Source organism: Oxyura jamaicensis, chromosome 3 (assembly GCF_011077185.1).
Source record: "Oxyura jamaicensis isolate SHBP4307 breed ruddy duck chromosome 3, BPBGC_Ojam_1.0, whole genome shotgun sequence".
Classification (NCBI taxonomy): domain Eukaryota; kingdom Metazoa; phylum Chordata; class Aves; order Anseriformes; family Anatidae; genus Oxyura; species Oxyura jamaicensis.
Genome location: NC_048895.1, coordinates 18366168 through 18381944, shown reverse-complemented (window position 1 = coordinate 18381944; position 15777 = coordinate 18366168). Strand labels below are relative to the sequence as shown.

General features: G+C 39.2%; 1 long non-coding RNA gene across 1 annotated transcript; it reads left to right on the top strand.

Moving 5' to 3' along the window:
- Window positions 1–6048: 6048 nt before the first annotated feature.
- Window positions 6049–7160, top strand: LOC118163409. Its single transcript, XR_004749033.1, has 3 exons — window positions 6049–6119; window positions 6410–6485; window positions 7034–7160. It is a non-coding gene; the product is annotated as an uncharacterized LOC118163409 (long non-coding RNA).
- The last annotated feature ends 8617 nt before the right edge of the window (window positions 7161–15777 follow it).

Below are 15777 nucleotides of genomic sequence, written 5' to 3'. Positions count from 1 at the left end.
GAATCACAGTACAAATAGGTGCACTCACTTGAATATCTTCCAGTCCGTCAGAAACAATTATAATGGCCTTTGAAGTCACACTCACAGGTGTTTTAAATTTGTCCTTCTCTGAGTCTTTGTGTGATTTGTTAATCATAATGCCTCCTACTATTTGTGAGCAGATATTTTGCTCTCAAATAGACAGTGTGAATGACAGGTTTTTTCCTAACTTTTTATATGAGTAATGAATTGTTTCAATGCATACATAGAAAGGACATCATTTAGACTTATCACTTTCAGACTGTGCTTTATCTATTTTTCACTGAGTTGAAAATGAGTATGTAACTTACTGCGGTCTTCTAATGTCTTTTTCAGTATTACTCAATATATAGTATTTCCTCAGAAAATGATCCTGGATCACCTTATCAGTGGTTTTATTTTTATTTTTATTTTATTATTACTTTTTCATTCTGATTTAAATGAATAGCTTCCATTAATTAATCAATTAATTAAAGCTTTAAATGGAAAGATTTTTGCTTTGTTTTTAAAAATAAATCTATTTTCTCAGTATTTCAGTTAAGCATTATATGGTATCTTCCTTGAGTACAATTCCAAGCCCAGAGCAGTCTTGTACCTTGGTTTTAAGTGGAGAAAACAGCATTAAAACTATGGTAGAGACCCATTTTGAAGTCTAAGATGTTAAAATACAAAGACTTGACTATTGCGGAAGCTATTTACAAAATTCTTTTTTTTTTTTTTTTTTTTCCATACTCCTCCCATTATGAATTTATCTGTACATTATCTATGAACCTCTTAGTCACAGGTGTCAAGTTAACATTACCTTTATTCTACTTAGTTTAATTAGTAATTAATTTTGGATCACATTCATGGCTACTGTTGCAGTTCCAGATGTGAATAGAGAAAAGAGTGTTCATAGTTTTTTCTGGGACTTTTCTCTGCAGGTAGATGTGTTTTTCACCTGAAGATGCAATATTCATTTTTCACTGCTTTATGTCTTGCATAGCTACTAATAATTATATCTGTGCACCAAGGGAGCTTGAGCCTTTTTTTACTACTGCACGAGAGTGTTATTCTCATTCTTGCAGATACAAATGATTAAAAAAGCAGAACAAAAACAACAAATCAAAAAACAAACAAACAAAAAAACAAAGAACACAACAACCAACAGCCCAACAGCAAAAACAATCTAAAAAAAAACACCAAACAACCCAACCCAGCCACAAAAATCCCCATAGGAAAATCTAGCTTGTTTGTTTGTTACTATTTCTCTAACACCTTCACTACTGATTGCCAGAACTGCTGGAGTCCCTTCCTGCTCTGTAGTTATGTGACTGATACAAAAATGAATCTCAGCTCTTCTTCCTCTAAACAAAGATGATGGAAAAACTGCATAGAATGTGTCCTACTAAGTCACTCACTGAATCATCAAAAACTGGTAGAAATGGCTAGGGCCAGCTGCTTCTGAAGAAGATGCAAGAAATGCTAGGTAATAATGAAATAACATTCCATAATGAGTAATTAGTAGATGGCTTGTGAACCTAAGCAAGCAGGTTGGTATTCAATGTATTTTTTCGACTTTTTTTTTTTTTTTTTTTTAACATTTTGTTTCCTCCTCCCCTGTTTCTCTACTGCAGCACTGACTGTGCTCATTATCTTCATAAATGTCTATTTTTCTGACCCTTGAGAAGTTCTTGGCCTTACTGCATCGAAGAAATCTATTCCTAGGCTAGTTATGCAGTATAGTAAAATGACATGTCTTTTTCTCAGTTTGTCCCATGGTAAATAAATGATAAGGGTAGGTGCAAAGCAGAATCACAGGAAAATTATACAGTATCAGGAACACCAAGGATGTCAGGAACAGAAAAGCTAGAGGACACTTCTTCATCTTCTCATTGTATGATTTTGACTTTTTGATATTAGAAGTGATATAATCACTGTCATAAACACCACATTTCATGCCTCAGTACTTCTGCAGGAAAGCTGGTCTCAGCTTTTCTGCTTGCAACTAGAAACCGTCTCCACATTTCCAGTGTAAATTTATTTATGGGCACTATTTATTACTTTGACTAGTTTTGTCCCCCTTTTTTTATTATTATTTTTATTATTTTTTAAAGTTTGCGGCTTGGATCCTCACCCAGCTGTTGGCAAGTTCAGCTTTCTTAGCCTTTTCTCAGAAGGTCATCCCACCATATTCATCGTTGTTTACCTGCTGTGGAACTGGTTTGTGCTAGGAACTAGAGCTGCGTGCAGAATTCTAGATAAAGCTTTACTAATACATACTCAAATATTTTAATCACTTCCATACATCTATGAGAAATACTTTGTGTAAGAACAGTGTTTGAGGGACTGCATTTGCTTTTCTTCATTTGTTCTTTGTGTTTAGTGTCCTTTAATGTGTCTCTAAGTCACCTGGCCTTTGGGAAACTCACTGTATATCCCTGTTTCCCATTTTCCATTAATTAGCTTTCTTTACTGAGCAGCATTCTGTTTTTTCTTTTTGTTTTGTTTTGTTTGTTATAGGTTTATTCTTTCTGTTCCTGTTGATATCCTTTTAATTTATGCAAGTAAGGAACAATTCCCTACTGTTTGCCTTGCTCAAGATTCAAGTTCTGGATAGCTTTTAAACATATATATATAACCAATTAAAATTCCACATGCCCCGTCTATTCAAATCCCAAAGTTTCTCATCCATCCAGCTTAACAGTTTATATCTTCTTTTATCAGTCTCCTCTTTTGAACTAAAGAATCTCCATTACAAATTTACCTTTGTTTATTATTTCATTTTGTTTAGACTAAATTGATTCCAGATCACTCATCTTGTGTTAATTTTCTATAGCCAGTTTTCCTTCAGTGTCCTTATTACTTGCCAAAGCCAACTTTTCATTTTTTTCAGTTAGTACTAGGTAGAAAAAAATGTGCAAAAAATCTGCACTCTAATTGGTAGCATTTCTGTCATGTATACCTGAAAAGTCAGATTATTCCAGAAAAGAAAGAACAATTGATATTTTATTTCTTAAATAAAACTGGGGAGATTTTCATTCACATAGCAGTTCAGTCCTGTGAATTCTGTGCTAGTCCTTAACTTTTCTGAAGCAGATCAGAAATATTCCACTGAAGATTTGTTGTGGCTCTGCATCTTCCTCAGTCTGGCATCGTCATTCTGGTTCTCTTCCAGCTGAAGTCTGGCAATAACATTTCTCATTGGCAAGGACTGGAATCTTCCCCTCTCCCACTGGGATCCATTTCATCCTCAAGTCCAGATTCTAGTCCTCAAGTTTCAGTCTCAGGGACTGAGACTGAACAACGAATGTGGACCCAATGATCTCAACAACAATGATCACAAAAGCACAGATCAGACCAAATCCAAATATTGATGCCATGGATATTGCATTGCCTATGGATCATCAGTTGTTCATCAGTTGTTCAGCACTTTCTGTTAGTGCTAAAGCTTCTTTTTGTCACTCCCAAATCAAGACCAGTGCCAAAGAGGACTGGAATAGAAATACTAAGTGTTGTTTTCATTACAGCTGGGATCAATTATTATGGCTCATTATTTTCAAATATTCAAGCTTGTGTTATTATAAAATGCTAGCTCATGCGAATGCTCCCGCTGCAGCAATTCCTACAGAATATTGACTATCTGATATTTTATTCCATTATTTTTCATCATTATTTTGACTTAGAGTTCTTTAACTAATTTATATGTTCCCTAAACATCAGTCCTTTATGACTTACTTTTGTTTTACACTCCTGCAGCTAGCTCTTTCTTGCTGTTCACGCACATCAAAATCAATAGAAGTTCTGCATGGTTAGTTCATGCCACAGAGACTGCAAATCCTCTCTTTTTCCAGTAAAACTTCTCAGAAGCAGGACCCCATATCAATAGTAGGGACTAGAGCTGGCCCCACAGCTGTAAAATCATCTTCTAATTAATTTGCAGTACATCTTTCACTGCAATGCATGAATACCTTGCATATTTCCTCTGTAGGTTTTTAAAGACCTGTTTTACTGTGAATTGAGTTGAAGAAAACACACTTGGCTTAGCTGTTAATTACAGACGAGACAAAAAAGTAGATGAGGCAAATATAATGGGGGCACAATGTAATGTTATCTGGCTAACGATTTTAGGGACTGTCCCTAATAAATGTGTACTCTACAGGCTCATCTCATGGAAGTACTGTTGTGAAGAATGTTTCGCTTTTCCTGCCAAAGGGGAGATAGGCATGAGATCAAAGAGGGCCCGAATCATTTATTAACATGGTGTCACAAGCCAAATGTTTCAATTTTTCCAGCAAAATAAAAAGATCTGTCATTACAAGGGTGAAAACTGCTGGCTAAAGCAAAAATTATGGTACAAGAGCTCTGGCTTCTGTTCCTGTTGCCAGTACAGCAGGAGGTTATGACTTCAGACATACAATTTACAGTCTAATTTGAAAAGGTCCCATTAACTCTAGCTGCAGCAGGTGTGCTCAACACCTTTGAAAATAAGCTATCTAATTGTTTTGTTCCTTAGTTTCCCTATTGCAAAATGAGGAGGAAAATAGCAGGGTCTAACTCATTGCTTGTAAAGTGCACTGAAATCCCCATTTGAGAATGAAAGGCGCAGTAACTATTCCAGCAAAGCTGCCCTTGCTGAGTACAGCTACACATAACAGATGTAATATTTCAGAGGAATGATATAATACTGTACCCCTCCCCTCACTGATCTTGCCCTTGCCCTTGAATTTTCCCAGTCTCTAGATTTGCAAGCCTCTAAACTGAAAGGTCCTTGATGTACGCTGCTGAGAACACCAGAATTCCATGAAGCAGGCCTTAAAACAACAAATCAGTCTGTGATTGCTGCTCATTTTATAAACAATTAAACATTTCAGGTGCTATTTTATTTTAATTATTTTAATATTTCACAAGCCTAACTCTTAAAGCTATCAGATTCCTGATTTGCAGGGAGAAGCTAGGACCACTATCTCAAAGGACTAGCCTAATGTTAGGCTGCTAAAATTGCTTTAGGTTTAGTCATATACAAGGGGAGAGATTTTTCATATACATTCACCTCTATGTGCTGGCTGTAAGAAATATGGACCCACTATTTCTTAAACAATATTTGTTTGTAGATTATTCATTAGCATACTTAGATCTCACTTAGGTTCTGTATTCAGGTTTACATTGTAAATAAGGGATAAAAATACAGCTGCATAGCAGGATTTTCACAATAACTTTTTTTGTAGGGACTCTGCTATGAACCATTTTAATTTGCAGGGGTGTGTTTAAGTTGCTATGTGCTGGTGCTGCAAAAAGTATTTCACCATTTCAAGCTTTGCAGCAGAAGCATGTTTTACATAGCATGGTGTCTTCCAGCTAGCCACCTCTCTCAGTGCTCTGGTGATGACATCTACCTTGACAGAAGAGGAGGGATGCCATCATCTCACCATCAAATCTTAGAGACCTCATAAAGTCACAGCTGGTATCTGCTGCCTGCCTGCATTTTTTTACCTCACAGCCCAACCAGGCCCCTACCATTTTGCCACAAGTGGGCAGTAATTAACTGATAATTCAAATCACAAGGCACTCGACCTTCTCACCCCTGGCTTGGCTTCACTATCATCTCTGTGCACTTCTGTTGGCCCTCCCTGACCACCACTCTAGGAAGGAACCCAGCAGTCAGTGGTGATGTACTCCATCATTCCTACAGAAAACGTTTTAATGGTCTACACGGAAGTTTAAGAAGGTATTTTTGTTTGAGATATATTGTGGATGGACATCTGAGGCAATACTTCCCAACCATAGCTACCAGAGTCCTTTATTCAAGGTATCTGGTATCTGCTTGCTCCCAACCATTTAAATAAGAAACCTGAAAAATGAGTTGATGTAACAGGGCCTAAATTGCTAATTATATTTAGATTATTCCACTGTTTGTAATTTTGAAATTATTGCCTTTCCTATGAAGAAGAAAAAAAGGCAAAAAAAAAACACCACACAACAAAGCAAAGTTAAGCAAACCAGTTTGCAGGCTTTCAGGGACAACACTACGTGGTACGAATATGTCCTGTATTTTTTATCACTCTTGTTACCTTAAACAACGGAATATCTGTTTCTAGTAGGCAGTGACAAATACGAAAATGGTAAGTTTTTAAGACCAGATAGATTCTTGCTCCTTTCGCTTGTGGGAATATTATCATTACGCTTTTTTGGAATTATTTTACCTCACTTCAGGCTCTTTTTAGACTAGGAGGTAACTTACGACCATATCACATGACAGGTAATACTTTATAACAAAAAGCCATGTGTAAACATGACATGCTTCCCTTGACACATGCCAGCCAGATGAATTAAACCTTAAGAGAGGTTTGTCCCATTTTCAGTTAGTGTGTCTTGACATGTGCTGACAGCAGTTGTTGAAATTTGGTTTTAGGGAATAGCTTCCAGACTGCGGGCAGGAGGACAGAAGAGCTGAGGTACGTGAGATCTGAACCTGGAAGATGACTGAGGTATGTGTGGCTGAAAAAATGTTTCTAGGAAGCTGGAATATGTACAGTCCCACTATGGGAAAAGTGTTATGACAAGTATTATAACAGCTGTTATGACACTGAGAGACTTCAGTTCAGAGATGAGATTTATCCAGAGGGATGGTGTACGCCAGCCCCAGGTTCCTCTCTCTTGGGTGAGGCATCCACTTTGTCTCTGTGGGAACAATAGCTTTTTCCTTAACCTGCTATGGACATTTCTCTGTCACTCTTTTGCTTATGAAAGTGCCTGTTTTCAAAACAATCACCTGAAGCAGCTCTTGGAAATCGCCCACACACAGAGACTTGGAGTGGAGAGTTTCTTACCTCCTGCGGATGCCTGGGTCCCCTCTGTTCTTGGGCACGCAGGAAGGGCTGGGCACAGCTGGACTCCATAGAAGGGTGCTCTATCAGCTGCTGGTTTGCAGAGATGGAAAAGCCCTGCTCATTCTGTCAAAGTTCAGTGGGAGCAATACATGCTCAGCATCTCCAGAAACCAAGGCAATGTTATTCTCTGCTCCCCCCTTTTGAAGGCTCACACCTCATTTACTTCTCTGACCACTGCTGCTCACTGAGCAGCTGTCTCCAGTGATCTGTCCATGATGATACAGCCAGTGCTACTTTAATTTTGCTTGCAAATAGGCAGCAACAGATGGCACAAAGCAGGTAAGAGAATTATCTACCATTAAGGGAAACAAAGCCCAAGACTAGCAAATCTGCTTTTTTTATTTGAAAGAAAGACAGTTCAGGAATTTGAATATGAAGCAAACAAGAGGTACATAAATAGAAAACCAGATAAGAAAAGGTTAGGTGTAAGGAAATATTTGGAGGAAACAGAGAGGTTTAGATGAAAATTATTTGATTTCAAACAAGAGCAATGATTGTGCAAAAGGAAGAAGAAATCCAAGTTAAATGTATGTGTGCAGTCCATGTGTAATGCCAGGTGGCTACTCAGGAAGATGAACAAGTCAAGTAATGGAAAGGAGAAAAGGAATTTCAAAGGATCACAAGATTTCAATCTAAGTGAAAAAAAATGTATGGGGAAGGTGTGTAGATGTTACAATACAATAGCTTGAATTGGCAGACAGCTTGTAACCGTAGTTCTGAGTAAATGGCCCTCCATCTCCTGTGGCAAATTGAAGATAATGCTAGTGTTTCATAGTCATTTCATGTTTATTATCACCAAAATTTTAGGACAGTATTATCTTTAATGTCTTTATGGTGCCAAGTTAAGTTAGACAATGGATGAATTTGATAAGGTGCTGTCTTTGAAGAAGAGGGTAAAAGGAGAAGGCATGTTTTTTTTTTAGATTATTAGAAATCTAAGAAAATGAAAGAACATAAACCATTCAAATAATTGATTTGGAATTGGACAGAAAAGATTTCACTTTGGTTTGGATCATTTTTGATCCTTCTAATCTCCTTTGCAAAAGTTCTATGTCAATACAGAGGGTAAACATGCTATTTCAAAAGAGTGCACTTTTAAATTGGAATATGTCAAAAATTTATGGCAATTTTGAAGCAAAATATTCCTATCAATGCACAGTTTCTTCTTGTTTCAGAAAATCTTATCTATTTGAGTTGTCCAAACCAACAGTTTATTTTGATTTGGATCACAGCCTCGATTCAAAAAATGTTTTGGTTATTTGTATATTTACTGGAAAACATCTTCTGATATTGGTGTCAAAAACCTAAACTGTAACTGGCTCCTGCAGCCTCAGTTTTCATGCTGATGTCTAGAATGTGATGGAATCTGTCAATAAGCAAATCTGTAGCACACCAGCACTGAAAAGAAGTAGGATCAAGCTGAAGTAGAATTCTCCAAATTCTTCTTCCGACCCCAAAAAATCTGCTGCTTAAATTTGTGTTTTCCACATTCAGGCAACACACACACACACACACACAAAACCATCAACAAAAAAAAATACCAAGAATTTTTTTCTTCAGACTTATGCTTCTTGCAAGCCATGGAGTATTATGGAGCAACAGCTGCTATGCACTACCCTGAGTCTTCAGTATGAAGCATCATCCTCATTCTCTGTCCTGCTCTTCCTTCCTTCACTCCCTTGTGAAGGTGCTTTCCTTGGAAGCATTGCTTGCTGCTTGCTTACAATGTACTATTAATACTCTGCAAAGGAATACCAGCTCCTGTGACTTGACAGATGACTATCACAGACATTCAGGAACGTGAGAAAGTGATACAGAACGTGAGATGATGTAAAATTCTATGCAGCATATCAGACAGAACCAATTTAAAATTCATATATGTTTAACTGGCAACCAAATGCAGGTCTTTCAAGGGAGGGGATATGTGCTCCTGCCTTTTGCTTTTCTTCTGAGAACTGTTAGTCACATTCTGCATCAGCCTGGGTTCATGCTTAGCTTTATCAGGCAGACCAGTCAGCACTGAATGGCATTAATGTCATCTTGGGGTAATGGAAGTGTAGATAACCGTCCCAGAGACTGTTTGGGAAAAAGCTGCTGCTGCAAGAAGCTGCAGGCTCTATTGACCGCATAATTCACATTTTTCTCATAGAGGAGGGTATGATCTATAAATTGTTTTAGGCTTTCTTACTGATGAAACAGCAAGAATTTTGTTGCTGATGGGCACAGGAAGCAGTAATAAATAGCCACATGTGCATACACAGGAAAGAAAAATGGTTTGCATGTTTTCAGCAAAGCAAAGGGTTGAAAATGTAGCTCTGCTTGTTTTGCAAGTTACAGCAATGAGAATGGAGAAAAATGTCTTCTGTATAACAATGATAACATGAATGATAGCACAGATCATTTACCCATTCTGTGTTAGCTACCTGCTGGATATTGCATCTACAGAGGCTATTCCCTGATGACAGATTGCAGCAGCATGAAATAATTTTTGCTGAAACAAAACTGATAAACCTGCCTGAAAGCTTGTGGTACTTGTACACCTTTTTGACCTTGAGGTGTTACATTGCACTATTTCTGTTGGTAGATCTCCTGTTCACTGCTACATATGTTATTTTTTGGGTGGGGCATATTAGCAGTGTCCTGGCATACTAGCCAGATGACTGAGGCTGGAGATGTGCTTCACAGTAAAATTGTAAGGGGTAACAATGATGAATCAGTGCTCTTTGAACCATGTAGTTTCGTGAAAAGCAACCTAGGAGGAGTTGCTGGTGTGCAGTTGAAGGAGGTCAGTATGTGTATAAGGTGTCCATCAAGAAGAGCTTGGTAAGAATTCAGCCTCCATTTGTTCACTGGGATTGCATATTCATAGTTTCAGAGCTGAGGGTGACATATCCTTTCTTCGGTAAGCTATGGATCAACATTAAGGCTATGCCAGACAACTGATTTTTTTCTTTTTTAAAATATTTTTTATTTTATTTGCTGGTGTGTGTATGCATGAGAAAGAAATCTATTATATTTGGGGATAAACCTTGATACAGTAAGTCTGAGGTTGCTAAAAACTGCACACTGGCACAGGAATAATACAAAAGTGGTTGGAAGCATGGCTTACATGTGTCAGCCAAAGCCAGATCAATAATTCACAAGTTTGAAACTGTTGGGAAAGCTGCCAGGTATGTCCCTTGGTGTGTGCAAGTGGCCAGGAAGGGAAGGAAATGAGAAGAAAGAGTGGATAGTGATTGCTGGGGACTGTCTTCATAGAGAAACAAACCTGCGCCAGACTGTCTTGCCAGCCTGAGACGTGAGATAGAGTCGATTTTATCACACCTCTTAGTGAATAAGGGTCAGGCACAAGGTGAAGCCCAGATGAGGGAACACAGGGTCGGCAAGAGACTGGCTGCCAAACGTTTGGGAGTTGGTGACCTTGCTGGAATGTACTCAGGGCTAAATACCATCACAGTTGGGGCAGCCAAGGGGAAGGGCTGTGGTAGCTGGGCTAACCCAGGCTCCTGCTAGGAATCGCTGTGGCTGTTCAGGAGTCCCCACCCAGTTCTCCATCCTTCCTGTGTGCTCTCTGGTGTGCATGTTAGCACATGGGAAGTGTGTTGTCAAAGATCTGCTATGTGACAGCTCCTACGGGCATGTCCTCTGGTGGGAGCACAGAAGTAAGGGCATTTTTGCTTTCTCTTTATTTACTGACACAGGATGGTCTGTACTGATCTATGTTGAGCCTGACTAGATTGGACATCGTGGCCTTCACAATTCTCACAATTTCCATGTACACCCTACCACCCTGTCAACTGCATCTCTGCTGCAATACCTGTACCTTGGTAGCTTTGTCAGTGCCCTTCCTTCTGGTCCTGCATCAGACAGGATGCATATCTAGATCCTTAGTGTTCAATTCAGGGGGCTCAGCAGTTCAGGGGGCTCCTCTGTTCCTACAGATACAGTGACTGCCCCTTGCTTAGGGGTACGGAATGTGGGAAACAGGACTCCACCATACTCCCCAAGTTGGGAATTGATTCACTGATGCAGCGTTTTCCTGCTCTAGGTTTACCCCCTAATGTTATTTATTCAGTTGTTTACTCTTTTATTCAATATCTAAGAAAAATAAATAAATAAATTTAGAATGCTGAAAAGAATTGTACAAGGCAGAGAAGCACAAGAGAAAATAAATGTTAAAATCCATCCTGAGATTACATGTTTTAACTAGGTTTAGGAGTATAACTCTGTAATAGTTAAACACAGTGGTCTGGTGGCAGCATCCATACAGAACAGCTGTAAGAATGTTGGAGAGTATATCCAGGAAGGAATCTCTGTCTCTGATATAATAATTCCCCTAAATATCTATTAATAGACACAGTGAAAGCAGGATATCAGCCCAAACTGACTTCTCTGACCCAGGCTGACAGGTCTTCAGATGCACGAACAGCTTAGAGGAGCTCCATGAGACCTGACTGATTTTACAGTGCTAAATTGGAAATTGCCCTGTCTCCAAGTGAACATAGACTAAATGGCTTAACATTAATGTACCATACCCACCAGTACGCCTGCAAGATAATGACACAGGCAGTGCCTCTCATATATTCTTTCAAATAAAATGCAAGGCATATCAGAAAGGTATTTCAGAAGCTGCTCTGCATATTTACTGGCAAGATAATCTTTCTGTTCCATCCAACTGTTTCACAGCTCTGGATCATATATTCTCCTTTCTCCCATCCTGCCTCCTTCCCCCAATAAAGCTGGCTTTATACGGAGCCATTTTTCAGTATTGTAATACTTACTTTCTTAAAGGAGTCTTAGAAAAATTGACTGCCTGGCTTCTCATTTTACATTTCAGCCTGACACATGTACAGCTTTTACTTTATAATCTTTATAGGATTTTGCATATATTTTTGAGAGAAAAAAAAAAGACATAATTCAGGACAAATGATTTTTTATTGAGGACAGAAAGGCAGTAACTCCCATTGGAAGCTTGTAACTCTCAGTTATAGCATCAAGAAGAAGCCAACATTTACCTCTGTCTAGGTGAGACATTGTGCTGGGTACTATGCTTTGAATGGGAGAGTGTCCCTGAGGCTTTAATGGTTTGAGGCAGTTCAAGACGGCTATTGCTGAAAGCACAGACATTCAAGAAGTCAAGTAGATGACTAAGTTTGATTCTGGAGTCTATAATTTTAATTCAAAGGTCTCTAGTAGCTGTTTTAAGCCTGGTGTTTAGTGGCTAAATACTGTCACAACTCCAGCTAAGATGCTCACACCTAGTTCTTTTTCCTCATAGAGGGAGATGACCACACTGCCAATTATCTCATGCTATATTGTCCCATTAACTCTAAGCAAGCTATTGCAGGTACCAGATATTATCTAACTACTGCAACATGGAGATCCATTCTGCCTAATTTCTTCTGCATCTTAACATCTTTCTTGGCAAACAAAATTACCTCACAGCGTGCTCTGTTCTTCAGAACAGCTGAGCAGGTTGGTTTGGAGTTAGTGTGGGTCTGGTCTGCATGGTGTGCTAGGAGCCCCCATGGCTTGCAAAAGGAGTACCTCCCTGGGGCCAAGATGGCCAGCTGCATGCTGACATCAAAGGGAGTGCACCCTGCAGGGCAAGGGAGGTGAGGGCCATGAAGTTGATCAGAGGGCTGGAGAACCTCTCCTGTGAAGAAAGACAGAGAGAGCTGGGGATGTTCAGCCTACAGAAGAGAAGGCTCCAGGGTGACCTCATTGCCACCTTTCAGTACTTAAAAAGGACTTACAGAATAGATGGAAAGTGATTCTTTGTGCAATCAGATGACAAGACAAGGGGGAATGCTTTTAAACTAAAAGAGGGGATATTTAGATTAGAGATTAAGAAGAAATTATTCACTCAGAGGGCAGTGAGGCACTGGGACATGTTGCCCAGAAAGGTTGTGGATGCCCCATCCATGGAGGTGTTCAGCACCAGGTTAGATGAGTCCCTGAGCAATCTGATCTAGTGGGTGACATCCCTGCCTATGGCAGAGGGGTCAGAACTGGGTGATCTTTGTGTTCTCTTCCAACCAGAGCCATTCTATGATCTGGAGTGCTGTGTGTGGTTTTGCATCCCTCAGTGAAAGGGTTCAGCAAAGGGGCACCGAGACGGCTGGGGCTGGAGTGCTTGGCCTGTGAGGAGAGGTGGGGGAAGCTGGTCTTGATCACCCTCAAGAAGGGAAGGCTTTGGTGGGGGACTACTGACAGCCTGGTCCCTATGAGGAGATTATGAAGGAGAAGAAGCCAGGCTCTTCTCATTGATGCATGACGGAAGTACAAAGGATAATGCCCGTAAGTTGAAACAGGAGAGGTTAGGATGGATGTAAAGAAAAGCTTTTTCATCCTGAAGACTGCCATGAAGTGGAAAAGGCTGTCAAGGGAGGTTGTTCCATCTCCACCCTTGGAGGACTTCACGACCCAATGAGCACCCAGTTCTGACCCCAGAGCTGACCATGGTGTGAGCAAAGGGCTGGAATAGAGACCTCGTGAGGTCCTTCTTAGCCTGTGTGCTCCTGTGATGCAGTGGCTTTAAAAGAGATGATAGATTCATGAATGGAGTCCACTCCCAGATCATGTAACTAGGATTAACTACACTAGGCTTAGTTAAGCAGATGAGGGGTCTACAGGTTTGCCAGGACCTCAATTAAATCTAGGGCTAATGAATGATAGGCCCAGTTTGACTACAACTTCAGAGTTCCCTTTAACTTTATTAAAAAATAAATTTATTAAAGTCAGGTATTTGAAACCATTCTAATTTTTCCCCTTTATTGCCTGTCTAAAATTAAAATAATTTAGCTTTCAGATGGGGAGTACGATCTGCCAGAAGACTGAATGGTAACTCGGGAGACCCAGTTTTCTGCTGAGCTCTTTTGTATTCTGTTAATGAAAATGGATACAAATGAACAGGATTATGTAATTATCCCACTGAAAAATGCTCTCTGCTTCTGTCTGTGAATCAGCTAATGCTGGCTGGTGAAGAGGAGAAAGTTACTACCTTACTATTGGGAATTCATACGGAAAGCAGTATGAGAACAACAGCAATTTAAAACTTTTATTTTAGGAGCTCTAGGTGATCTCAGCAGTAAAATATGCTTCAAGAATCTGATGCCTTTTTTTGCTGTCAAGATCAGAATAGAAATTATATAGACAGTTGCAAACAAAATGCAAAATAAAAAAGCCAAAAAGCTCCAAACCCACATTATATATATCTGGCTGAACTTTGTATTTTGTAACAGGTTATTACTCTGACTATGACTAACTGCAATGACAATTATAGCTATAGCTGTTGCTGTTACTATTTCTACTACTATTACCACTATTATTGCTTCCCTGGATGTAATGGCTTCAGTTTTGTGTACATTAGGATGATTTTCAAAATGGACATGAGTTCTGTTTCAGTAAATAAAGACTTTAGGTGATCACAACAGCTCTTTCAGATGCTTGTTATGATAAATACTAACGTTATTGTAGGCTCATGATCTTTTAAATTTAAAAGATTCTGTGTATACCAATCAGTTGTCATCTGAAAGAAAATAGCATGGCTGTATTGTTTTAGGATTTATTTTATTTTATTTTGTTTTATTTTTTTTTTAGGAAAATAGGGGAATATATAGATGTAAATATTGGTGGCAGTGTTGGGATAGTGGGCACTCTCTGTGGGCAGGTATTTCCTATGCAAAGTGGGGTGTCTGCTGAAGTCGTTATCTCCTCTCTCCCCTCTTTCTGCTTGTTACCTCCCTTCTGCTGGAGGGCACTGCTTTGGGAGCACAGGGTATGGTGACAGCCTGGTCAGCTCCCAGAAGAATCTGCAGCATCAGTTTAAAAAGTCCACCAACGGGGTTAGTACCAGCTCATATGAATTTATAAGTAAGGGATTAAGACAGGCTCAGCTTTCTACCCATAGAGCTGTGGACCTTGCAAGCTCCCACTGATGGGTGGAGATGAGCAATGCAGGAGTGGTGGTATTTTCAGCTGGCACTGCTAAACACACTGGAGATATTGGGTCCATGAGTGCAGGAAGGGAAGTGCATAGTAGCTTTTGACTTCTGTAGTAGGCATATGCTGATATAATAATATGCTAAGCAGTGAACTGATCAATTACTCATTTACTTTTGCTTTATATCTGAGCAATCAGTTTGTGGGGTAAATTTGGTTAGCAGGTTTTTTTTTTTTTTTTTTTTCACTGAAACTACAGTACAATGGCTGCTACATAGATGCTGATGAAGATGATATGCATTCATTGTGAAACTACTTGCAGTTGGAACGACTATATACTGGCCCACAAAATGAATAAAGTCACATACTTCTGAGTAATGTAAAATACCAGTGTTGCCCATTCATCACTTTAAGTACAGACAGTCACACTTAATTGGCTTTGGCACTAAAAGAAAAGTCTGGTATGAACCAAAATCAGTCTAAATCAACAAGAAGGCTCTGAAAATAAAGCCCAAGGTGGGACCCATCTTTTGACAGGGTACACCAGACATATTAATTTCCTCATCTTTCCACAGTGCAGACCGTCATCTTCCAGTTTCTTGCAGTTTATTTTTTATGATTTTGTCACATTTTACATACACAAGGTCTCTCATTGGGAGATACATTGAAATTCAATTATTTCATTCTGTTATGACTTACTTGCAGCTTGAGATTTATTTTTCTGCAACCAGTTCAGATACATGTTTGAACTTTCTCTGTAACCCTTTGCTATCTCTTTAATGACTAGCAACTAAGTAACTTACTGACTCACGAATGCTCTCTAAATGATCTTTAGACAGAAGAAGTTGGGAAAACAAACATCAGGAATTAAAGGGAGAATCCAGAGGAAGGATAACAATGTTTGCAAATGAAAACTGAATAGACTTCTTTAGCTTAAATATGCATA